Raw genomic sequence first — 27,325 nt, 5'->3', positions numbered from 1 at the left:
GAAAAGGCTTTTGATAAAATACAACACAATTTTATGTTTAAGACTCTCAACAAAATGGGTATAGAAGGAAAATATCTCAACATGATAAAGGCCATATATGATAAACCATCAGCCAACATCATATTAAACGGCATAAAACTGAGGACTTTCTACCTTAAATCAGGAACAAGACAGGGTTGTCCACTCTCTCCACTCTTATTTAACGTGGTGCTAGAAGTTCTGGCCAGAGCAATCAGACAAGACAAAGAAATAAAAGGCATCCATATCAGAAAAGAAGAAGTAAAGCTATCACTTTTTGCAGATGATATGATCCTATACATCGAAAACCCGAAGGACTCCACAAAAAGATTACTAGAAACAATAAACCAATACAGTAAGGTCGCAGGATACAAAATTAACATACAAAAGTCCATAGCCTTTCTATATGCCAACAATGAAATATTAGAAAACGAACTCAAAAAAATAATCCCCTTCACGATTGCAACAAAAAAAATAAAATACCTAGGAATAAACATAACAAAGAATGTAAAGGACCTATATAATGAAAATTACAAAGCATTGTTAAGGGAAATCGAAAAAGATACAATGAGATGGAAAAATATTCCTTGTTCTTGGATAGGAAGAATAAATATAATCAAAATGGCCATATTACCCAAAGCAATATATAAATTTAATGCAATTCCCATCAAAATCCCTATGAGATTTTTTAAAGAAATGGAACAAAAAATCATCAGATTTATATGGAACTATAAAAAACCCCGAATAGCCAAAACAACCCTAAGGAAAAAGAATGAAGCTGGGGGCATTACAATTCCTGACTTTAAACTATATTATAGGGCCACGATAATCAAAACAGCATGGTATTGGCAGAAAAATAGACACTCAGACCAATGGAACAGAATAGAAAGCCCAGAAATAAAACCACATATATATGGTCAAATAATCTTTGATAAAGGGGCCAACAACATACAATGGAGAAAAGAAAGCCTCTTCAACAAATGGTGTTGGGAAAACTGGAAAGCCACATGCAAAAGAATGAAACTCGAGTATAGCCTGTCCCCGTGTACTAAAATTAATTCAAAATGGATCAAAGACCTAAATATAAGACCTGAAACAATAAAGTACATAGAAGAAGACATAGGTACTAAAATCATGGACCTGGGTTTTAAAGAACATTTTATGAACTTGACTCCAATGGCAAGAGAAGTGAAGGCAAAGATAAATGAATGGGACTACATCAGAATAAAAAGTTTTTGCTCAGCAAGAGAAACTGATATAAAAATAAACAGACAACCAACTAAATGGGAAATGATATTTACAAACAACAGCTCAGATAAGGGCCTAATATCCAAAATTTACAAAGAACTCATAAAACTCAACAACAAACAAACAAACAATCCCATAAAAGAAATGGGAAGAGGACATGAACAGACACTTCTCCCAGGAAGAGATACAAATGGCCAACAGATATATGAAAAGATGCTCAGCTTCATTAGTTATTAGAGAAATGCAAATCAAAACTACAATGAGATACCACCTCACCCCTGTTAGATTAGCTATTATCAACAAGACGGGTAATAGCAAATGTTGGAGAGGCTGTGGAGAAAAAGGAACCCTCATTCACTGTTGGTGGGACTGTAAAGTAGTACAACCATTATGGAGGAAAGTATGGTGGTTCCTCAAAAAACTGCAAATAGAACTACCTTATGACCCAGCAATCCCTCTACTGGGTATATACCCCAAAACCTCAGAAACATTGATACGTGAAGACACATGTAGCCCCATGTTCATTGCAGCACTGTTCACAGTGGCCAAGACATGGAAACAACCAAAAAGCCCTTCAATAGAAGACTGGATAAAGAAGATGTGGCACATATACACTATGGAATACTACTCAGCCATAAGAAATGATGACATCAGATCATTTACAGCAAAATGGTGGGATCTTGATAACATTATAAGGAGTGAAATAAGTAAATCAGAAAAAAACAAGAACTACATGATTCCATACATTGGTGGAACATAAAAAATGAGACTAAGAGACATGGACAAGAGTGTGGTCGTTACCAGGGGTGGGGGAGGGAGGACATGGGAGGGAGGGAGGGAGAGAGTTAGGGGGAGGGGGAGGGGCACAGAGAACTAGATAGAGGGTGGCGGAGGACAATCTGACTTTGGGCGAGGGGTACGCAACATAATTTAATGACAAAATAACCTAGACATGTTTTCTTTGAATATATGTACCCTGATTTATTAATGTCATCCCATTACCATTAATAAAAATTTATTTAAAAAAAAAAAGAAAGTTTCATATATCAGAGAAATCTTTTTAAAAGTGGATAATTTATGGTTAAAACAGGTATTGAGTCGCCTTTTGAAAATGTACTCACCACCTAATTATCACAATAACCTGGAGATGATTCAAGCCCATGATTAGTGATGTCTTTGACAAGGTGCTGCATCTGAACACCACCTGGGATGTCGCATCAGTGCAGGGCGTGATCCCGACTGTTAGGGGACAGCCTCTTGTGCGTGTTCTTCTGTCCTTGCTGCGGGAAGGAATTTCAATTCTTCTTTTTCTCCTCAAACAGATTTTCCCCACATGTCCTCTCTTGCTGCCATGCTAAGAATTTCACGAGAAAGCTGCATAAATGTTCCAGATCATTATAATATTTTCTTAAATACTCAACTTTCATTTTTTTTAATAATAACATTTGGTCATTTACTATAAGCTGGGCTTCATGCTAACAACTTTTAAAATTTATCTGGATGGCAGGTGGGTTAAGAATTTTACAAATATGGGAGTGGACAAAAGTAAATAAATAATCCAAAAAATAAATACAATAATTAATAAATAATAATACAAGAATATACTCTGTGTTTCACGTACTCATGACTATAAACCTACTTTTGCTCACCCCTGTATTTTCTCATTTAATCTTCACAGCACCTCTGTATTTTCTCATTTAATCTTCACAGCACCTCTGTGCATGGTAGATACTGTCTTTACCATAGGAAAAGGCATCATTACATAGAGAATTGAAGTAACTTGAGCAAGTTCTTATAATAATGGAAGCAGGACTCAAGTCCAAACAGTCAGATGTCAGGAGCCAAGCTCTTAACCCCTTCCCTACATTGTCTCCTTGTTAGCCATGACCTGTTACAGGAAAATGAAAATTTCAAAATTGCATATATAAAAGAAACCCTAGTATGATATATTTCCTTGGTATCTGTGTACAAATATATATCATATATGTATATGACATATATCATTTATCTATATGTGCATGTATTATAGTTTTACATAATATGAACATCAAAAATAATAAAAATTATTATGCACTTTCTATAGTTAGCACATCCTATATGCTAGACAGTTCATATTCATTATAGCAAATACTTCTCAAAATAACCCAGTAACATGGGTATTATTATCTCTGCATTTTACAGATAACGAAGTTAAAAAAATTAACCAAGATCATAGAGTTAGTAAGTTATTAAGATGAGAACCAAGCAGATATTGATATTATATATCTTTATTATATGTAGCTTAAATGTCTGTCGCCGATAGGTTATTGGTTGCTTGCGTAACTGTACTAACCAATGGGGTGAAGTTGCCATGGCTGAACACAAATTGAGCGGGTCAGGGGGAAGGTGAACATTTGTTTGCATTGGCAATCATCTGTTTTACATAAAAACTATGTCTTAACGTAATTTCTTTTAAGAATGCCTCCTAGAAAATACAGCACTGAAGAGGAGAGAAAAGGAGCTAAAGCTGCACAAAAACAGCTTTCTCGACAAAAAGAAACCACTGGGCAGAGAAAGACAAGGCTTGCTTCAGTTGCAGAGCAAATGCGTCTTTCTTGGCAAAATGAAACTGATTAGCATAGAGAAACAAGGCTTGCCTCAGATGCAAGACAAAAAAGCCTGTCTTGACAAAATGAGTCCCTTGAACAAAGGCAGGAGAGAAATGCAAAAAAAACGACAGAGTAATGCTGAAACGCAAAAAGGATTAAAACAGTTTTCTTTGACATGTGAATTAACATTTTATTATTTAAATCACCTTTATTTATTGAGCTAGCAGTGGCTCTTAAGAAATGTACCACCAGTGGTTTCCTTCATTACACTCTACTTTAAGCAATTAAGCAAGTAGAAGGGGGAAACCCCATGGGGCACTAAGCAAAGGGGCATCCTTGCCGCCTGCCCTGGGTAATTCAGTTTGAAGTAGCAGACACCTTTGCACAAATCATTTTAATTACAATTTATAATATCTAGAACAGCGGTCATTTCGTATGACCGCCAGGCTTTCTAGTGTGTGTGTGTGTGTATGTATATATATGTATATATATACACATACACACACACACATATACACACATACTGTATACACACACACATATACATGGATGTATACTCACACATATATGTGTGGACACATATGTATATACATTTTTTAAAGTAAAAAAATGACCTTAAACTAATATAGCTTAAAATATCCTTTCCCATTACAAAATAAACAAATTAAGTCCCAATATGTGATTTCTGTTGGCCAATCTCATCCTTCTCTATCATTCAGGAACAGGTTCTACCCATGCATGACTACTTCATGACTCTCCTTTGTCCTTTCCTTTGTGGTTTCTCTGGTTAACCAGATCCCCTTCATATGGCCACACTGGTTAAATCGCTGTAAAGTCTTATGACCTTAGAGATATCTTATCTCCGTCCAGTGACCATGCCTCGTTCCAGAGTTAGCAGACTAGGGCCATGTTTGTTTATTTGTTTTGTACAGTCCACAAATTAAGAAAGTCTTTACATTTTAAAAATAGTTGGTAAAAAATAAAAAAAAATTTCATGACATATGAAAATTATATAAAATTCAAATTTCAATGTTCATAAATAAAGTATTATTGGAACACAGCCGTGCCCAAATTCCTTTATGTATTATCTATGACTGCTTTCACACCATGATGGCAGAATTGAGTAGCTACAACAAAGACCATATGGTCTGCAAAGTCTAAAATATTTATTTACTATCTTGTCCTCTCCAGAAAATGCTTGCCAACCCCTGTTCTATTCTAATGCATTGTGTGTTTATTTTAAAGTTCAACTTTCTAGAAGCTTCTCTTCTTTCCAAATTCATTCAGGGGACCTCACTGTTACCCCATGTCTTGCTTTGATTTCACAGGACATGCCACTTTCAAATAATCTTTCTTTAAATATGACCAAAGTTGATTGTTCTCTCATCACATAGGAACATTGCTATAGGTCCTAGCAGTCTAAGAAAACCTAGATATAGTAGAGTGGGCCATAGACTGAGTATACAATTACTCATAATCTTTCTCCTCTCTGGACTTCTGTTTTCTCATCTATAAAATGAGTACATTGGACTAGACTGCTGAGGTCATTGTTCCTGGATCAGAAATCAACACTGACTGAACATCAACCATATAAGAAAATTGAATGTGAAGAGAGTTCTTGCCTTCAGTGAGCTCACAGCCCAGCACTTGGTTGGATTGCCCAAATATTAGCTACCCTGCCCTGATTTCCAGAACCCATAAATGTGTTTCTCTACATGCAACAGTTTATCCAAGCCACTCTGCTGACTACTGTCCTGTTGGTGTCTCGTGTTCCGCATCTGGCTGCTGTGCACGTTTGGACCTGCCACTGCTGGTGTTTTTCATTGCACTTTACTGGTGAGGATTCTGAAGTCTGGGCAAAAGTGACTTGTCTATGGTCAGGTACTTAGAAGTAGATATCAATCCAGAAGAAACATTCCATCCACTCTTTTAATGAACATTTACAGACTCTCTAGCAAGACTCTGCTGCTGCCCAGTGTGTGATGCTTCCTCCACCTCACTCCCTCCGTCAATAATTCCTAATACTCAAAAACTTGTTCCTTTTGTCCCCATAGCATGATAATGCTTTGAATGATTTAATCTACCAATGAAACAGAATGTAATACATAAAAATTTATCTTCTTCTTATTAACTAAAAACATATAGAAAACTCAGAACTCCTTTATTGATAAATTATTTTCCTAGTCACGGAAAAGCACAAAATTTTGGGCAGTCATTTTGAAGTTTAAAAAGAACTTGAAGGTCAGCCCTTAGAGGCCCAGAAACCCCAGATCATTGTTTTTCTGGGCTTGGGTCACCAAATTCTGATGTCAGAGCTGCCCCCCAAAACCATTAAGCTAGAAAGGTCTGCTGCTTATTTGGGTCATCAAAGATGAATACATTCTCATTCATTCTCTCTCTATCTCTGTCTCTCTCTCTCATCTAGAGAGAATTACCACAGCTTTGAACACTTATCAAAATGTTTTGAGGAGAATCAAACAAGTTCTACTCTGATTAAATTTTTTGGATTAAGAAAGAAGGAGGGGAAAACTGTGTTGAGGTACAAACTGCCCTTTGGAACCTGAGTTACTGTTTCCAGGCTGCATAAATGAAGATGAAAAAGGCTCAGAACAGCACTGTGGGAACAGAGGGCAAACATAACCAGCCAAGGGTACTGACAACTTCAACAAGGATGTTCTATAAAGAACAGGGAAAAGTATTGTAGGATTGCTCAGTCCCATGTCACTCATGCCAGACCTGGTGCATTGGACTTAGAAAAGGGCAGTTTTCTTTCCAGAAGACAAAGGTGGAATCTGCCTGCCTTTGGGTAAATAAAATCATTCAACTAAATAATATTGAATGAATAGATAAACAAATAAAAGAGATATCACTGATCACTATCATTTTACCAGTCTCTACGATGTATATGTGTCATCTGTGATCTATTTTAATCCTTGTAAAAACTCTATGAACCAAGCATTCATATCCTCATTGGTAGATAAGGAAATTGATGGTAAGAAGGGTGAGAGAGACCCTATTATATGCTAGATACTACACACTATACACTAAGGAATTTTTAAATATAATTATTACTATTTAATCTTCATTAAAAAAAACCAGAGCTCCATATTATTCTCATTTTTTATATGCAGAAAATAAGGATTCAAAGAGATAATATACATAAATAATAAATAGCCATATGAGCTCTAACTTTGTGCTACTATCTGGCTGTGTATCCATGAGTATAGGTATATCCAAAAAGAACTACAGATAGAGACATGATACAGAAGCAAAATGAACAGGGAATTTTAAATTAAAGCAGAGCTTGAAATGTTGAATTGCTTTACCGCGACCAACTACATGAGGGGGGAAATGGTGGTAAAACGTGCTGAGGCGGTAATGAGTGAGGGTGGCCAAACACGCGCCTTCTTCTCTGAGACTCCTGCCACATCCGGTGAGCCCTTCATCATTGCAAGTGTCACTTCCTGCAGCTCAGTCTCAACTCCCTAAAAGCTGCAGCCTCTTCAAGTTACGAACACCTCTATCACCACAGGTTCACAGCAAACATTCCTAAAAGAATAGCCTTCACCTGTAGTCTGTATTTACTGACCTCTCATCACTCCTCAATCCGACAGCCTTTTTATTCCCATCATGCATCTGATACTACACTCACGGGGGGCCACCAACACCTCTGTGTGCATTAGCTGTCACACACACAGACACACTTAAGAATTGCTTTAGCTTGACCCTGCTAAGTACCAAGTCATGCTAGAAACTTAGTCATAGGCTTTGGTGATGATGCCGTTCTCCCATGTTTTTCCTTTCCCCTTGAGTTATTCTTCCTTTGCTTTTCCCAAACATGTCTTCTCTGTTCATTTCTTAGGGCAGTGGACACCAGAGCCTAAAAGCGAAGACACTCTTTTTTTCCTCTGTTGGCATCTCATTTCCTCTGATGGCTTCAGCTATTACCTAACCACATGCCTACAACTATGAAAGCAATATCTATCAATTTCTCTACATATCTATATTTGTGTATGTGTATATATGTGTGTGTGTATATATATATACATATATATAATTTTATGTCTAATTTCCTACCAGACATTTCAACTAAGACATCCTTTTGGCTTCTCTAATTTAACACAATCAAAGTTAACCCTGAGTTATTCCCCTGACTCCACAACTACCTTATCACCTGTATTAGTTTCCTAATGCTGCTGTAACAGATCACCACAAGCTTGGTGGCTTCGAACAATGCACATTCATTATCTTACAGTTCTAAAGGTCAGATGCCTGTGCTCAAGCCGGATGAGTCCATGATCAAGCTGGAAACCCTGGGGTTTCAAACCTGGGACCTCAGTGTCCCAGACTGATGCCCTCTCCATTGTGCCATCACTGTCAGGCTGACACTGTTCTTTATCTAGTTGTCTAAGCTAGTAACTTGCAGTCACCTTTGACTTTTCCTTTACCCCCTCCCCCCATGACTAGGCCGCTGCCAAATTCTACAAGCTCCATCTCCTACATTTCTCTCCATTACTTTTCTCCACATCCACTTCCTCTAGTGCCCTCTAAACCCTTTCTGCACAGGTATACTCTACATAATTCAACTTTAGTACTAAGCACTGAGATGTAAATATATAAACTTTGGATATGTTTGGAATTTTTTTTTCTGAAGTGAGAAGCAGGGAGACAGAGAGACAGACTCCCTGGGGAGGCAGAGAAACAGACTCTCACATGCATCTGACTGGGATCCACCTGGCATGCCCACCAGGGGGTAATGCTCTGCCCATCTGGGGAGTGCATCTCATTTCCTCTGATGGCTTCAGCTATTACCTAATCACATGCCTACAACTATGAAAGCAATACCTATACCTCAAGGGCATTCTAGAGCTTGAGGTGGAGGTCATGGAACCATCCTCAGCACCAGGGCCAACTTTGCTCCAATGGAAACTTGGCTGCAGGAGGGGAAAAGAGAGAAAGAAAGAGAAGAGGGAAGGGTGGAGAAGCAGATGGGCGCTTCTCCTGTGTGCTTTAGCTGGGAATCAAACCCAGGATTTCCACACACCAGGCCGATGCTCTACCTCTGAGCCAACCGGCCAAGGCCATGTTTGAAAAATTTTGTTGTCATTTTAATAGGAAAAGAATTGCCACAGAAATCTAGGTAAGTATTCTCTTATGAGGATATATAGCAGAGTAGCAAGCCCTATTGGTGAGGAACCATAAAGGCTTAATTTTGGGTTTGAACTTGCCACTTCCTAATGCCAGGATATCTGTTGAGTTTGTTAACTGTTCTGATCCCTGGTTTCCTTATTTGCAATAGCTCACTTGTATGTCATTCTGAAACTCAAACTACAATGATGTAGGTATTTATACTGTTCATATGTAAGTTGTTAGTAACACACTTTTAATTCAAAGGACAAGTCATTATATAAGCATAGCCATCCAGAGGTTGGAAGCATTTTAGTATTCACAAACTCAGCGCTGGTAGTCTCAGGCCAATAAGCATCAAGCTGTCTGTCTCTCCATGGAGCTCTGCTACTTAGAGCAAGGCTGGGAGCAGCTTCCTACTAATTCTTATCCAGGGGTAGAGTCCACTTTTATTTTTGTACAGTTAGGGGGTGCTCTTTGTGAAAAATAACAAAGTTGAGAATACAATACTCATTATAAAAGGGATGATTTACATGGAATGAGAAATAAAATCACAAAAAACAATACAAATAACTTTCTTTGAAAATATTATAATGTCATATGAGCGTGTGAACGAGGCTTGGGCAGGTGAGTAGCCTCAAAGCTTGAGCTTGTGCAGCCTCAGAGTAAAGCTTTTCCTGCTTTGTCTATTCTTGGGTAAAAAAAAAAAGTCACAGTTCTTATAGTCTTAAACATTATGGTTACCCCACCCCAATGCCTATAAAATAACTTCCCTATTTGCAAAGTCGAGGTGCTAAATATACTACTAACAAATGTTACAAATAAATGTCACATGGATTCTGTGGCTTGTTTAGCATTTAACATTCCTGCTACAAATTCGTTTCAGTCCTGTATTAACAAAATCTGACTGGTATGGGAATTCATCCTAAATTCCGAACAGAGCCATAAGGAATAGAAAATGTTCGCTCCTTAAAGAACTAGACACACAAACCAAGAAACAGTTGAACTTGTGGAATTTGCTACACATCTTGGGAAGCATGATTGAAATGAACAGATAATAAGTCTATTATTTTTTTTAAATAGAATTTGTGGAAAGAAGGGCTGGCGGTGCTATTTTATTTTGCCCAGATCCACTCTTTAGAGCCAAAGCACCATTCCCGGGAAGACAAGAAGAATATGAGCTATTTACAACGGCACCTCTCACTGGAGATTGCACTTGGCTTCAGGAAACTACCTCTGGCATGGGTACATCCTCTCCCATTGGTCTGCCACCAGTGCAGGGCTACAAACACCCAACCCCCCCCCACCTCCTGGCTCATGTTCCTCTGGGATGGGCTGAAGCATCATTGACAACAACACTGAGGGATAGCTCCTCTCTCTTCCCAGCCCACCTGCCTCACTCTGTGTTTACAGGTGTAACTCCTGAGAGCATGCCCCAACCAACTCTCATCTCAAACGCTATTTTCAGTCTAAGACAATTGACACTAGAGTGGTCCTAAAAGGCACACTCCAAAATGAGATCTGCAGATGGATTACTCAATGACCAGTTGCAGAGAATGTTAAATTTTTAGTCTCAGCAGACCTTCTCATATAAAATAAGTGTAAAGAGGAAGAAAGGAGTGTCATCGAGGCAGGGGTGGAGGCTCTAACTGAGCCCGATAGCATAGCCTGCAACTCATTAAGGGTGATCTCACTATTGCTGCTGCTGCCCATGCCTACTAACAAAAGCCAACACTAAGCCCCTTATATAGCACCAGTCCTCAAGAAACAAACAGCCACTTTAAGTCAAGCTAACTACATTGCTTCAAAAATAATTATAATTCTACCCCTCCCACCATGTAAAGACCAGTGATTCAGACTGACTGGGCAATAGGTTTTTCTTTTCTACCTGCAGACCCTTGGTCAACACAATTATCCAAGAATTCACAGAATATCTGATCCGCCAACATAAGATCCCAAACAATATTGTGTCAGATCAAAGGTCTCATTTTCTAGCAAAGGAGAAACAGCAGTGGGCATCTAAACATGGAAATCCATGTTTCACAATGCATGCCACCCAGCAGCCACTGGCCTCACAGAATGGTGGAATGGCCTCTTGAAGATGCAGCCAAGTGCCATCTTCTTGGAGAGGATGTCCTGCTAAGATGGGGCACCATATTCAAGGAGGTTGTCTACACCCTAGCTCAATGATCTTCATATGGTGACATAATCTCGGTAGGCAGAATAATGGATCTAGGAGTCAAGAGATGGACTCAATTATCATGATCTGCCATGACCCACTTGGAAGATTTATTGTTCCATTCCTGAAGCCTTAGGCTCTATAGGTCTAGATATCCTGCTTCCCAGAAGGTGAATACTTCCTCCTGGGAGCACATACTGAACTTTAAGCTCCAACTACTACCTGGTCACTTTGGGACACCCATACCAAGAGAAGAGCAGATGAAGAAAGAAGTCACCAAACTTATAAGAGTAATTGATAGTGATCATCAGCAGGAAGAGGTTCCTGAGAAGTCAGCTGCCAATCTGTCAATTCTTGGTTGATAATCTTTTCCTTTCAACTGCTTTTCAGATACTTTCTTCATTGTTTCTACTCTAAAATTTTAGGTGTAGATATCTTTTTATTGATCTTGCTTGAGGTTTACTGAATTTCCTAGGACAGAACACTTGTGCTTTTCACAATTTTGGAAAATTCCCAGCTGTTATCTCTTCCCCTCTATTCCCTCATTCTGGAACCTCAATTTAACACATATTGAACTGTACAAACCACGGGCCACATTAAACTAAATTTATGCTTTGAGGCTTTTGAGCCACAGAGGTAGAGTGAATTCTAGACACTTGGGTATAGGCAGGCTGGTGGTTAGACATACTAAAAGGAGGCATACTCTCCCTTCCCTCTAACTCCCTGCTTACTGCTCCAACAAGAGCCAAGGCCACAATTGTCATTGTCATGTATATTTCTTTCCCCTCTGTGGGGCAGGTTTTATATTAGGTCATACATTTAGGACATCTTGGGTAGATATATATATATTTCCCCCCACACACAATAATTTCTGTAATCACATCCCACTGCACTCAGGTCCTGGACTTTATCTTCTATGCTCTGCCTTCCTGATTCATTAAAACTAAGAATGTAAAATCTACTGAGTCCATCAGAGTCACCTGTGCTTATTGATGCCTCCGGCATCATAGTTTCTGTGTTTTTCATACTTTACCACAAGCTCAGTCGTACCTTCACAAAATGACTTGATCTAATTCTCTAGGTTACCTCTCTACAAGGAGTGTTTCTCTGCATATGTACCCTGCTATATTGTTGCAAATAAATGTCTATAATTCCTCATTTTTATATCATTTCTGAAATGTCCAAATAGCCAATGGTCTATTTTGATCTTTATTAGAGCTAATTTAGAAGCTTAGCTCTGCCATTTTCTGGCTCTACAAATGGGACATTACTTCACTTGTCCTTTTCCCTGCTCCCTCTCCATAAATGGAAGACAAGATGCTCTTACTTCACAGGGCACAGTGAGGACTAAATGACCTAATGTCTATACAAGCCCAAACTAGGGACTCGATCTTGTTTATGCTGAGGGATGGTGTGAGATTAGAAGGAATCTGTGTGTCTGCTGGATACATATTGATCTACTTCCTTTCTCCAGCCATTCCAGACCTGCCAAGCAGCACGATGGCCTCTCCCCCTCACTAGAACAGCTCCTGGAGGGGCTACCATAGCAGATTGCATGGGACTCTAGCAGGCCACCTTTGTCGGAGGGCATCGTAATTCTCCCAAAGGTGAAAGAGGGCACTGCAGGGCATCTGTGAAATGCTTGTGGACTTTGTGTTTCCCTACAGTTTTTATAAGATTCTATTTTAATTAAAAAAATTTTTTTTTGTTTTTATTTAACAACTGATGTTGTACACATTCCTTGTATGTTTTCAAAACTGCTAAAGATTCGTTCTCGTGTTATGGCTTGTTGGTACAGAAATGACCACGCTGTTCTTTTCAAACTAGGCCAACCTATTCCCATATCAAGAGCCTTCATGGAGTGATTAATGTTCCCATTGCATCATCTTGACTTAGTTCAAATATAGATGAATGCTAAATACACGCAAGGGCATTTCATTCCCTAAAACTTAACTCTTCTTTGCAACTTTCTCTGGCCTTTCCCTACCACCCCAGACAGAGTTGACCACTTTCTCCTCTGTGCTGCCTCAGGACTTCATGCAAACATTATCTTTAAAAATCTTACCACTGGGCTAGGTGTCCTGGCAGTATTTGTTTGCATGTCCCAGGAGATGTTCAGTCTCCTAAGACGAAGGGCAATGCATCCTTCTTAGTAACTCCAGCATCTAGCATAGTACCTACCACATAGTAGGTGCTCAATAAGTGTATACTGAGTCAAAAGGAAGCTTTTAAAGTTAAGTTAGATTGCATGCCCACAATAACAGAAAGTATTCCTTAACTTCAATGAAACTAAGATAAAAAAAAATCTCAAAACATAATTATCAAATTTGAGTTGAAATAGTGCTTTAAAAAATGAGCTTGGGAGGCTGTGGGGAATAATATTTACCAAACTCTGTTTAGTATTATGCGGGAAGCTTAATTGTGGGTTGTTGTTTTAAAGATGGAATTAACTTCATGGATCTCCAAATGCCAGCATAAGAGGACTCTGAAATCATGCAACTCAACAACATCTATTTCCACTTGGGGCTGGATAGCTCGACTGGTTAGAGCATCGTCCCAAAGTGCAGAGGTTGCTGGTTCAATCCCCAGTCAGGGCTCATATAGGACCAAATAGATGTTCCTCTCTCTCTCTCTCTCTCTCTCTCTCTCTCTCTCTCTCTCTTTCTCTCTCCCCCTTCCACACTTGCTAAAATTAATAAATTTTTTTTAAAAAATTGAAAAAGAAAGAAAAAAACAATGTCTATTTTCTTTCCTTGCCTTATTTCCTTCAGAATATTTATCATGAATTCAATTCATGTCAGTTTAATGTTTTCCAGCTCCTTGTCTGTCTTGCCTATTAGATTTTAATTCCAATAAAGCTGACCCCTTGCTGTCACGCCCACTGTTGCACTCCTCCCTCATAGGATAATGCCTAAGGCACAGCGTTTTCATAAGAAGTGTTTGTTGGATGGATGGATGGATGGATGGATGGATGAGTGGATAAATGGATGGATGAATGAATGAGTGACATGTGCAGAAGCAAAAAGAGACTTGCAGGACTTAGATTCAAGCATTCTGATTCCTAGTCCCACATCCTTTTTATCCCAGAACTCTTTCCCATCCTTAAGTAAAACAGCGATTTTTGCATCTCAAAAACAATTTATTCCTTTTTCAAATTTCTGTCATACATACTCATGGGATGTCAGCATAGGAGGGCATCAGTCAAGCACTCAGCAGCACGAAATAGAAGGCTCCTTTCTGAAGATGTTCTCACCCCCCCCAAAAAAAAAAATTACAGGAGCACCTATCCATGAATGTATGATCCCACAGATATTAGTGACTGCCTACTGCATGCCGAGCAATAGTTCTCAGTACTTGGTTACTTCAGTAAACAAAACAAACAAAAGCCCTTTCTTGGTGAAACTGAAGTGGGGGGATAGGAGGTCAGGAAGATGGACAAAAAACAATAAGCAGAATGAGTAAGTTATACAGTTCGGTTAGACAGTGATAAATGTTGTGGAAACTAATAGAGCGAGGCAAGGGGGATGGAGAGCACTGAGAAGCACCATTTGCCCTGGCCACCGGCCTGTGAGCTATAGAGGCACAGGCATGGAGACCTGTGGGAAACCAGAGGAAGTCCCTGTGCAGATAGCACACAAGCACACGCCTCCACAGTGACCCGCCCATATAGGAAACTGGATTATATCAAGTCCCAAAGGAAGCCCTGCAGGTTGCACGGGCTCTACCTGCTCCATGACCAATTGGCTGCGCATCCCCTCTGGTGATTAGATCCTTCATAACATCCCTCCGCAGGTATAACCAGCCTCTTCTCGCACGTTCTCGGGAACATGGTGCTTGCCCCTATCCAGTGGAACCAGCTTGATTTTTAGACATCTAGGATAGTTCTGACTTTCCTGAGTTAATCTAACTGAAATGAGCCTCCGTCATTTCTACCCACTGTCCTGGTTCAACAAACACACTGGAGTAAGATGGGAGGAACATAAGCTGTGGCCCAGTCAAGGCCTGGGTTTGAGTTACAGGCTCCATTGTTTCCTAGTTAAGTGGCTTTTGCACGGCACAGCTGTTCCTCAGCCTGTTTCTCCGCCTATAAAACGGGGATAACATACCCTATCTTATGGGATCTTTGTGATGCCTGAAGTGTCAGTAGCATAATAGGGTCTTATTAAATGTTAGTTCCTTTACCTAGGCACTAATCTGATACCATATTTACCAAAATTTAAAAAAAAAGCATGGGCTCTGCCTTCAAGGGGCAAACCCACTCTTCTGCACATCACCTCTTCAGGCATTGCTACTGCATAATGGAATGAAGTGTTCTTGCGTCTAGAATAGAGGCAAGCTTGGTCTGTACCTACTTGTCCCATTACCTCGCCTTCCTCTACTTAGATGAATAGGGTTTAGGAAGCATCTTTTTTGAAAACCTGCCTATAAGCTCGGGTTAGACAGGAACAACTTGGATAATGGAACAATCTACTCTAAAATTCAAAAATCCATAAGGCGGCCCTGGCCGGTTGGCTCAGTGGTAGAGCATCGGCCTGGTGTGCAGAAGTCCCGGGTTCGATTCCCGGCCAGGGCACACAGAAGAAGCACCCATCTGCTTCTCTACCCCTCCCGCTCTCCTTCCTCTCTGTCTCTCTCTTCCCCTCCTGCAGAGAGGCTCCATTGGAGCAAAGCCCGGGCGCTGGGGATGGCTCCTTGGCCTCTGCCCCAGGCGCTGGAGTGGCTCTGGTCGCAACAGAGCAATGCCCTGGAGGGGCAGAGCATCACCCCCTGGTGGGCAGAGCATCGCCCCCTGGTGGACGTGCCGGGTGGATCCCAGTTGGGCGCATGCGGGAGTCTGTCTGACTGTCTATCCCTGTTTTCAGCTTCAGAAAAATACAACAACAAAAAAAAAAATCCATAAGGCCCTGGTCCAGTGTCCTCTGCAACCTTGGTCAAATTGCTTTCCTCATTGAGCATGTGCCCTTCCTATTTATACTGTGAGACTGTTGAATGAAATGAGTTGCTACACTTTCTGAGTTGTAGCTCAAACACCTTAAGATTAGAGGTTGGATGTGGAGGTGGAGACAGAGGACAGGGGGTCTGTCCTGAACCTCTACAGTGACATCAATTCTTTGAGCCAATTCTTTGACTTAAACTTAAGCTCAGGTTCAAGCAAAGAAGTGTTTTGGCACTTTTATAAGCATTCTCACTTTATTATTTTGAAACTTCAGCAAGATTTACAACTGGTAAGGCAAATGGCCTCTGATTAATACCGAGAACATTCTTTGAGCTTCCCATGCACTGCCATCTGTAACTATAATTGTCTCTTCAAAGAAAATGCACTTCTTAACTACAAGGTCATGTCCTGAAAAATAAAATTGAATCTAGCACGCAGAGTAAGAGATGTGTGAGTGTCCAAGGTGTGTGTGCGCTCCACGTATGTCCTGTGCGTTTGTCTAATTTTCAGAAAATGAGTCAGATCCCTTTAAGATTTCATAACCAGAATTATACTAAAAAGTTTAGTGAAAACCCAAAGTTAAGATAACCTAGCAAGATCAATTTCCAAAAGCTGCTTTTGCAGCTGATATATTTCAACACTCTGTTTAAACCTCCAAATGCTCATCTGTAGGGAGGTTGCTGAAGCGTTTCTCCCCCTGGGAAGGGGGAGTGGGGCCCTCAGGGAGGGTAACTATTGGGTAAGGGAAGCCACACAGTCTAGCTGCTTTATCCACGAGTGCGGGAGAGGAAGCCGTGGCCCTACAAGTCCCTTAAAGTGTCAACGGAAAAGTGACTAGAGAAGTATTTTAGTTTGCAACCCTCCTCTGTACAATAGCCCGCCCACCCCCCCAAAAGAAGAAGAAGTGGGGAGGATAAGTAGGTCTGGGACTTAAAACAAGCCATGTCCCATTTCTGGCCTCAATTTCCTCAACTGTGGTAGGGTTTTGGGCAGATGTTGGGAGCGACATGGTATGGCTGAATCTCAGCATTAAAGGGATGTGGGAGCAGCTGCCCTCAATGGACAGCTGGAGAAGACTGCAGAGGTGAAAGCGGACCTCTGAGGCCATAGCGCTCACCTTCCCGGGCAAAGGGAGTAGGTGTCCCTAACAGGAAGACAGAGTTGCCATGTCCAAGATTCACCAGGGAATTGGTTGAGTTCTTGGTCAGCGGGGAAGACTTTGGCTGCAGCTGTGGGAATGGCCCCACTGTCCTCTGGACAGGTACCTCAGAAGAGGAAGCACTAATGCTGGAACCTTCCAAAGAAGGCCTGAACTCACTCTCTGGCCCAAGAGACCTATCTATGCTCATTTGCTGAGTCCCATCTTCTTACCCCAACTCACCATCTTCCAAGATCTGGGAGAAATATTCAAGTGAATCCAGGTGGGTGTTGGGCAGTTGCTACCACTGAGTTTTAGTTTGAGGAAATAAACATTACATGGGAGCTCCTTAGGGGAGTAAGCACAGTGGGAAGTCCATAGGGATGTCCCTTCTGTCCCCTCCCTCTGATTCCTACTCTGCTAAGGGCTGATTTAATAGATCTTCAGACTCTCCCACTCCTCCCCTGCTGGCTCAGCCTCCTCAGTACCAGGAGGGGGTTGAGGACCTTCTTGCTGTGCTGGGCTCTAGAACTGCCAGGGAGCAGAGCCAGGACTTAAGAACAACACGTAGTTCTCACAGTGGGTGGTAGGCTTAGATGCCCGCCCCCTTCATGGGAGGTTCAATCAGGCCTCTCCAAATCTGCAAGTGGCCCCAGAGCCACCACCATGGTCTGTGTTCAAGGTGGGAAAGCCCAGCTGTGAATGTTCCAGAACACGAGAAAGTGAGTTCACTGAGAACTGAGACCTTTGAGAACTTGAACAAGAGACGGTAATGCATTCAGTTTCTGGCCTTACTTTCAGGCCTAGACTGCTGAAACCAACCTCAAGGTCAGACTACCTGTGAAAATGCCATGGTTCTTTTGAGTAGACCTAGAAAAGGAACCAAACTAAAATGTCCAGATGAAGACAGATGCTGGTTTTGATCCACATGGTAGTTTTTCACCTGCTTTATCTGAAATTTTTGTTGTATATTTTCCCAACTTCAAATTTACTTTCACAAGATAAAAACTTTCCTATGCTTCAAATTATGGACATCCTGTCTTTAAGTGGCTCTGAAGCCAATATCAACCAGAGATTAGGAAGATCAGTTTTGATTAATTTGAAAATGGGTTGAGTTAGCCCAATTGATGTATTTTATTTTACAAATAGATTCGTGGAAGTCATTGTATCTTAAATGTCTGTTGAACAACCCTATACCCAGTGTTATGAACTGAATGTTTGTGTCCCACCAAATTTATGTGATATACTTATATCAAGAGGTAAGGTCTCGTGATTAGCTCATAAAGGTAGAACCCTCATGATGTGATTAGTGGCCTTATAAAAGAGACCCCAGAGAGTTCTGTCACTCTTTCTGCCATGTGATAATAGATCAAGAAAATGGCTATCTGCAACTTGGAAGAGAACCCTACCCAGAACCCAACTATGTGGGCACCTGGAAGCAGACTTCTAGCCTTCAAAACTGTGAGAGAGAAATTCTGTTGTTTATAAGCTACCCAGTTTATGGTATTCTGTTAATCTGAATAAGACATCCACTAGTAGGTTTATATATGATATAGTAATATATAAATTAATGCATTTAGTTGCTTCCTAACTCCTCCTACTTGATCTGTCCCCTAGATACCTCCCTGACTTCATCTATTATCAGTCTTCCTTTCTCTCGCTCTGACCCGCCACACTGGCCTTCTTGCTATCCCTACAATATCAGGTAGCGTGACCTGACTTGAAAGCCTTACTCTTTGCTCACCCTGAGCTACCCTCCTCCTGGAAATCCACATGGCTCCCACCTCTCACCACCCTCCCCAGAGGGCCAGAGGCCCTGAAGTAGCCCCTGCCCCCATCTCCCTACCCTGCATCATCCCATTCATCACTACCTGGCATCATGTGACAGAGCTTTTCCTTATTCTGCATCTGATTTTGCCACTAAAATGTAAGCTTCACGAGGCCAGGGACTTAAATTCTTGCTTGGTCTTCAATGTCTGAGGTGGTACCAGGCATACAGAGACTGCTTAATAAATATGAATTAATTTTTAAAAACTAGCAAGTGAATTTTTAGTAATCGACATTTTTCAGAGACTATGGTAACTGTTTTCAATGTATATTTTCTCAAACGCCTTCTCAAGCATCCTCCCCTCACCACTTCCTCCATCTCCCTCCCCCCCGTCTTGCCATCTGCTAATGGAGTTTATTGCTTTACTATCTATGATTTGAAAGAGTGTTGTCTGGTTTCTACCACAGAATTTATCACATTATCTTTATTTCTTCTTTTCTATACCTGTCTTCCCCTAGAGAGGCAGGCATACTTCTGGAAGCACGCAGGCTTCCCCAAACTATGGCCCGCGGGCCGCATGTGGTCCCCTGAGGCCATTTATCTGGCCCCCTGCTGCACTCCCGGAAGGGGCACCTCTTTCATTGGTGGTCAGTGAGAGGAGCACTGTATGTGGCGGCCCTCCAATGGTCTGAGGGACAGTGAACTGGCCCCCTGTGTAAAAAGTTTGGGGACTTCTGATTATTTGCGCATCTATTCTGCCAGCACTGAGCCAATGTCCACTTACTGTGTAGTAAGTGGCTCTACAGACATTATTGAATGAATTAATAAATGAATTAATGACATTCTAGGTAAAGAGAAAGGAATGAGAGGCAGAGAAAAGACAAGTATCTGACACGTTTTGGCTTTCAAAGGCAGAGTATGAGAATCAAATTCAGAACCAGTTAGATTTAGATTTGAACCAGTCTCTACAACTTAGAGAAGTAAAATGGCTCCATATTCTCAGGCTGTGATACCAGTCTGGCTGGGGTGGCGGCATGGGGAGGGGTGAGAGAGTGGGGACAGAGCAGCTGGTTACTCAGTTGGCTCTGCAATGGGTTTCGTGACAAGTGATTTTTGTCACTTTCAAAAAATTTTAATTTATTGTTGTTGTTTTTTTATAGAGAGAGGGAAAGAGAGAAACACCAATTTGTTGTTCCACTTATTTATGCATTCATTGGATGATTTTTATATGTGCCCTGAGCGGGGATTAAACCACAACCTTGGCTTATTGGGACCATGCTCTAACCAACTGAGCTATCCAGCCAGGGCCTCACTTTCACACTGGTGACAACAGATGTAATTCCCAGGCCAGCGACAGTTCTTTTGCATTGCTTTAGCCTTGTGGGTTTCTTCAATCAGAAACTTTATGGCCATCTAAGACATATCTATGTTCACAAGAGGAAAGCCCACTCCTCATAGCCTTCTTGGAAGCAAGACACACAGATTTTTTTTCCCCATTGAACCATTCTCTGAGTTCAATTACTTGTCAAGTAACAGAGTGTTAAGGAACCTTAGGAGAGTCTGTTCTCAGAGGAGCATTTAAAAATTCTTTCAATAATCATTCCTGTTTTTATTCTTTAATTTTTTATCTCAAAAAAATATTGTTCTTTTCCTGCATGATCTATTTTTACCAGTATCTCACAATCGTGAAAGAAAAGATTTCTTCAAAACTAAATTATAATTCTGCTTCACGGGGTTTTGTTGGGGTTGGTAGGGAACCAATTAACCATACTTCTGCCATTTAAGTTCTAAATCTATTAAGAAAGAGACACTGGATTCAAACGGGACCCTACATGTCAGGATCACTGATGGAAAAGTGGCATCAGAAAATGTGAATGAGAGGCCTCCATAAGCTTCTACTCCCTTTATCTAAGTTTTAGAGGTGACTTGGGTATGACTGCTTCCAGCTACAAACAAGGAGCACCATCACTTGCCTCACCAAGTGTAGAGAATTCAAGAGACAAAAGTCACTCATGAGCAGCAGTGTCTGTCTCCTCTAGAAGAGAAATGTCAACCAAAGTAGACTCCCACTATCTCACCAATCGGAGCCAAGAATCATAGCAACACCTATAAGGGGGTTAAGGTCCCTGTTTGGGGCTGGCAAGAAGATGCAGGAGGGGACACTGCTTGTGCTGTTCTGCTGCCTTCTCCTGCCCTAGAAGACCCCTGACCGCTCATTCATTACTCTTTGTAATATAAATAAGTAAATGGCTTCCTTTTATGCCAAACCTAATCTCAACTCTACCAGTTTCTTTACCTTTTCCTCACATTATTTCTTTTAGAACCATTGATTATTTTTGTTGACTCTTCCCTGGATCCTAGTCTAAATTTTCTATTTTCTAATTCAAAGGATCCTCAAAAATAGCTCCTATAGCTAAGATCAACTGTATGATAACCAGAGCTTCTAGCAATGAAAAAAACAAAGCAAAAACAGTCTTCACACTGTGTCTGATGCATAACTTGTGATCTGCTGTGACTCTGAACTCTTCTTCTTATTAAGTAAATAGTTTGTTCCTCTCTCTGGGATGACTACCTTGTACTTTCCCTAATAGCCTTCTCCTATCCATTTAGCCAGTACTAAGAGTCAAGAACATACTCTAATTATAATCCAGCTTTTCCCAGGGGCTTGCCCTCACATCAATTTATATCAGAGGCCAGTTTAACAACAATAGCTGCCATTCAGGTATCTAAGATGTTAATTAAATTTCTGAATAACCCAACTTTCCCCAATCCACACAAGGGAGAAAAGAGCCCCTGAAGACCGGCCACCAAGCACCTGACCGAGGTCAAACTCAAATTTCCAAGAGCCATGTGAGCATATGAGCAGCTCTGAAAATAAGCATTGTGGTCTCAAAGACCACGAGGTGAAGAACGGGAAAGTCTGACTCGCAGGAGAGAGGAGGTAATCTGACAAAGATAAAGGACCAGCCACTTCACAGCTGTCCTTTGGCAACCAATAGCAAGCATGACAACAATGACACTATCCCTCTACATAATATAATACATGAGTCCTTCCTTCTCCTGGGAGATTATTACAGTTACTTTGGAAATTAAAGAGGCAGCTGATGTTAGGTAGACCAAGCACTGACCTTGGTATCAATTTTCTGGCGCTACCATTCTTTAGGGCAGTGACCTTGGACAAATCACCCATCTCCCTGAGCCTCAGCTCCCTCATATGAATGATGGGAATGGCAATACCTGCATCACAAGGTTGTTGTGTTGCTCAAATGGGATTCAGGGTACAAAAGCACTTTGGCCACTCAAACTGAATGGATTATTATTGCTAATAACTATTATTTCATTATCTCTGCAAGGCATAGAAAGGAATGATTATTATATTACCCATTTTCCAGATGAAAAACAGGTGCTGAGGCTCAAGGGACTGTAACATTGAAAAATATGATGAGCTTCTGAATCAGGTGGACTCGAAGTACATTTACTAGCTGTTTGTCCTGGAGGTGGTTACTTAACTGCTCTGGACTTCAATTTTCTCCTAGAAAATTGTTAGCACGTATTTTTCTTGGAGTGGGGGAGGGTAGTTGCCTAAAATAATACAAGTAAAATATCTGATATATAATCTAATACTTGACAAGTATTTAAGAAATGGTAGCTGTTGTAATTATTTAACCAGATCTAGACTACAGAGCAGGCTTATTTTAGCCACCCCTAGTTTACTGAAACTTCTAGCACTCTCTTTATTGTGCCATTGTTTCTGAAAGACCACGATGCTCACAGCCCTCAACTACTTTTACTTCTTGAATCAATTTCTTTTTTTATGAAAACACAACCACCAAAACTAGAGAGGCAGCCGGACAACAGAAAGTGCGGGAGATCGTGTTTTAGCCTGACGAGGAGGAAGAGCTTTTCCCTCGGAGAGCCACGGGCTCTTGCTGGTAGCAATGTTTAAAGACCAGGTTAATTGATATTGACTATATATTGTATAAAGCAAAAGGCTTTTCCCCACCATTTAAACGTGTGTGTTTAAAACAGGGAAAAGGAATGCACCGTGACAATGACAGCTGCAAGCAGGAAGGCCTGGACAGAGTGGCAGAGCATCCCGACCCTTCCTCCTCTGGTCTTTCCAAAACAGCAGAAAGGCAGGAAGGCCTCGGCCGACACTGGACGAGGGAGGGTGCAGCTCTCGGGTCCCATCAGGTGGCTGTCTGGGCTCCCCACACTCACCCCACGCTGCTGGGAGGGGGTGAGCCATCTGTCAGAGGACTTCAGACTGCCAGTGAGAAAATCTCAGAACAAGAAAACTTGTTCTGAGCTTCAGGGAGGAAGGGGGCCTTGGATATTAACATTTAAACACAGCCCAAAGCAGGGAGCCCCACTCTGAGCTGGGCAAAACAAGTGTGTGTGTGTGTGTGTGTGTGTGTGCGCACGCGCACGTGCGTGGGCTGTGAGTGTCTACGTATGTACATGTACGTAGAGCATTTTCCTCACTTATAGAATGGGAACCATAAAGTCTTTTCCATCTGCCTCATAGACAGGATACCAGACTATGAAATCACCAGGTCAGAGTGGAGTCGTAGTTGCTTGAAATATCCTCCTTAGGAAATCAGGAGGCTGGAGGCCTTATCACAACTCTGCTCCCCAGAGTTTCTGATTTAATTGGTCTAAAGAAAGACCTGAGCAATGGAACTGTTCGCAAGTTCCTCAGGTGATTCTAAGGAGTAGCCAGGGTTGAGACCCATATGCTTTCTACTTCAGGGACTGCACGTGGAGTCATTGCTGGTCCCCACCTTCAGAACCTCCTCGTCTAGTGGGCACGGGTAGCCTTCAGATAAATCCTTACGTTAGAATGTGCCAAGGGCTGAAATGCAATTGGGTACTAGGAGCTGTACAATTAAATAATGAGAAGGAAAACTTCCTTTGCTTGAGAGGTTGTTCAGGGATGGCTCTAGAAGGGCTGCACTGTGAGTTCCATTTTGACATGCAATTCACATTTGACTAGGCAGAGACAGGGGTGGGGGGGCCTGCCAGCCAGAAAGCCAGCAGCCAGTCTGAAGATGCAGAGTTATGAAAGGGAAACCAGACTAGGGGGTTGACTGCATCTAAGAGCAGAAACGATCTAGGCTGCAAGAAGATACAGAAAAGGATGCCAGAGAAGGCCGCCTGACTTGCATTCCCTCTTAAGAGGAGAAAGGCACTCCCAAATACTTTATAAAGAAAGGGTCAGAACAATGGCCAACTGAAAGATATAATGTTAAAGACAGTTAAACATCATGGACTCCATGGACTCAAGCGGCTGGAGTGGACAGTAGAGATCAGTGGTTCGCCAAGGGAGGTTAGATACCCAACCAGCAGAATCAGAAGTCATTAGACATGCAAATCCTTGAGTCCCTTCCAGAACTACTGAGTCAGGGACTCTGGGGTGCACCCCAGTCTGCTGTGGTTTAGCAGACCTTCCAGGTGACTCTGATGCCTGCTACAGGTGGAGGTACTTACCGGTTTATGGAAAGTCCCCAGAGGGCTATAACTTTCTTTTCCCTTCGTGATATAATTCACAGAGACTGACAGAAGATGGGAGTCTTGGAAAGTGCATTATATTTATTGGCAAATAAACATGGATCTTGACATAGTCAAGGGGCCTTAAGTCTTAAGGTGCTTCTCGTTCAGGAGGACTGAGCTCTGTCGGCAAACACAGGGCCTCCTGCTCCAGGACAGGTGCCTCTGCCTCCCAGTGGAGACAGGAGGCCTCGCTTGGGGCAGCGGGGCAAGCCTGGGACCTTCCCCACCGACAGCCTGCCAAGCATGCCTATGGGCCTGGAAATCAGGACAAGGCATGATTCCCACGTACAAATTTAGATCTTGGAAACAGGTTAGTTATCTTGGACACTCTTAGCACAGAGGAATGTTATCGCTATACAGATCTACACACAGATATATACGAAACCATAGTGTTTCAAAGAGAAAGCCACCAGCCAGAGAGTAGAGGAATGACATGACGCCCATGGCATTCCTCATACAGAAAAATCAGGACCCGGGTTTCTGAAGATTGTATGAAGTTAACCTCCACACAGCCCAGCACCATAGCCTCCTTTCCCCTCCATTCAGGGAAGATGCCGCCTGCCAGGGCCACTTCCAGCTGGGCAGGCCTTTGGCAATCACCTGGTGGAAGGAAGTCACACTAAGTCCGAGAGGCAGCAGCCAGTTGATGTATTTTATTTTTTAGAGGCAGACTGTAATTACCCCGTGGAATAATCGGATCAGCAAAGCGCTGAGGTGTTGTTGCATGAGAACTATGGAGGGAGCCCCGGATGTTGGGTAAATATGCTTTTCCTTCACCGAGATCATTAACTTTTTAGCACCTCATTGTTTTGCTACCTCCCTTTCCAAGGGAACCTGCCACTTCTGGGGCACAGGGGGAAGACACGAGACCTTTAGAACTGGATGGACCTGAATGAGTTCAACACTCACCAGCTGGGTGACCTTGGGAGGTCATTTCTTGTCCCTGTCCTGGGTTATCTGTGGAGCAGGGAAAAGAAGAACCTGCCATTTCCAGGAGGACGAGGAGAGATGATATTTACGAGAAACCAGATCTGTTCATGCAGTGCTCTAACCTCCCCCAAGGTCGTGGCCTCCAAGGTCATGTGTGTGAGGCATGCTCTGTATTTGATGAACAGCTTACACAAGTATAGGCTGTTACTATTCTTTCTCTTCCTTTCCTAATTTTTACCTCCAAGCCTGTCTTTATCATAGTTTTAGTTATTACAGGAATTATACAATGTTAGCTTTAGAAAAAAAATCCACCCACCAGGTATCCTGCGCCCAGTGGGGGGGGGGGGGGTATGTCACATGCGTTATCTCGTTTAATCCTCACAGTGATAGGTTAATCCTCCTCCTCAACCCCATACCTATTTTTGTAAGTAAGCAAATGTAGCTCCAAGGAGTTGCCTGTGGTTTGGGGGGCTCTGCCATTGTTTAGTGTTCAGACTAGCTTTTGAGACTAGCTTTTGAGCCCCACCTAGTCCGCTCAGTCCAATGTTCAGCCTTGGCTTCCTGGGAGGGGCCTTCAGGATCCTTAACAGCCCAACTGCAATGTTATATCCACAAGCCACTCGCCCAGGGTTCAAAGAGCGAATCACAGGAAGTGCCCAGGATGGAACTCCCACCCCCTGATGCTCAAACTCCAAGATCTCTGATCCCAAAGGTGTTCCCATCACACTTTTCTGACCCAGGAGAGCCACGATCTAAACCAGCCTCTCCCCAATGATCACCCAGGACACTCTAGTTTGACAAAAGCCCTCTTGAAGGAGACTGCTTTCTTTGCAGTTCCCAATCCAGAGAGGGCCGGGGCGAGTGGTGGGGGCGGAGGGGGAGATCTTCAGGAGCTTAGGCCCTGTTTATCCACTTGTCATTCTTTCACTCCCTGAGGCTATACTATCCATTTAGAAAGATTAAATCAAATGGGATGGGGACCCGAGAGAGGGGAGCTAAGGGGAGGCAGAGAGAGAAGAAAGTGGAATTCCGTAAGCATTAGGATCAAGAACCTAAGACATGGCTAATTCTCAAATAGGTCTCAGCTCTTCAAGACAAGCTGCTCCTTGGGAAATCATGGGCGGGTGAAAGCAACTTGGGTGATGTGGCTTTTTCTTTTTCTTTTTTTTCTTTTTTTTTTTTTTTGTCCATGAACCTGGCTTTTTCTCCCCCCAGCATTCTCAGGTGCACTGGGGGCCCTGGGAAGAGAGAGGGTTCTTTCAAAAGACACTTCCACCTCCTAATCCCTGCGCCTGCAAACCAAATATTGATCTATTTACTAAATCAGCCTGTGGGAGGAGAGATTGTAAAGCCCTGTTTACTCAGCAGTTGGGCCCCCCTGACAGCTGTTCAGTGGGGGATTATGATGTCACAGTGGTAATTACACTATAAACAAGGGATAGGAAAGAATAAAGCATGAAAGGAAGCTGTGGGGCTCGTTACCAGGCAACACAAAGTATGGAACCTGAAACCCGACAAGCATGTAAATTTCCTTGCAAGCCTCCCAGATGTCCTGGCTTCATGGCCAAGCACAGTTTCAGTTTCAATTTGTTTATTTGCCCTTCTTCAACTATAAATGTGGAGCTGAGAGTGTTGAAGGAGAGAAAAGAAAAAATGGGGAAAAGGAGGGCTTAGGTTTTCTTCCTTGGGATGTAAGCTGCCAGGAGAAGGTTTAGATTAGCTTGACCTCTGTTCAGAAAGATGGAGTGGTCATTGTCCAAAGGCAGCTAAGAGAGTGAGCCAGGGGAGAGAGGAAAAAGAGAAAAAAGGAACAAAGAGTGAGAAGATGAAATTGGTTAAA

The sequence above is a fragment of the Saccopteryx bilineata genome, chromosome 2 (assembly GCF_036850765.1).
Source record: "Saccopteryx bilineata isolate mSacBil1 chromosome 2, mSacBil1_pri_phased_curated, whole genome shotgun sequence".
Lineage (NCBI taxonomy): Eukaryota > Metazoa > Chordata > Mammalia > Chiroptera > Emballonuridae > Saccopteryx > Saccopteryx bilineata.
The sequence above is the reverse complement of the archived record's forward strand: the minus strand, read 5'-3'. Positions refer to the sequence as shown.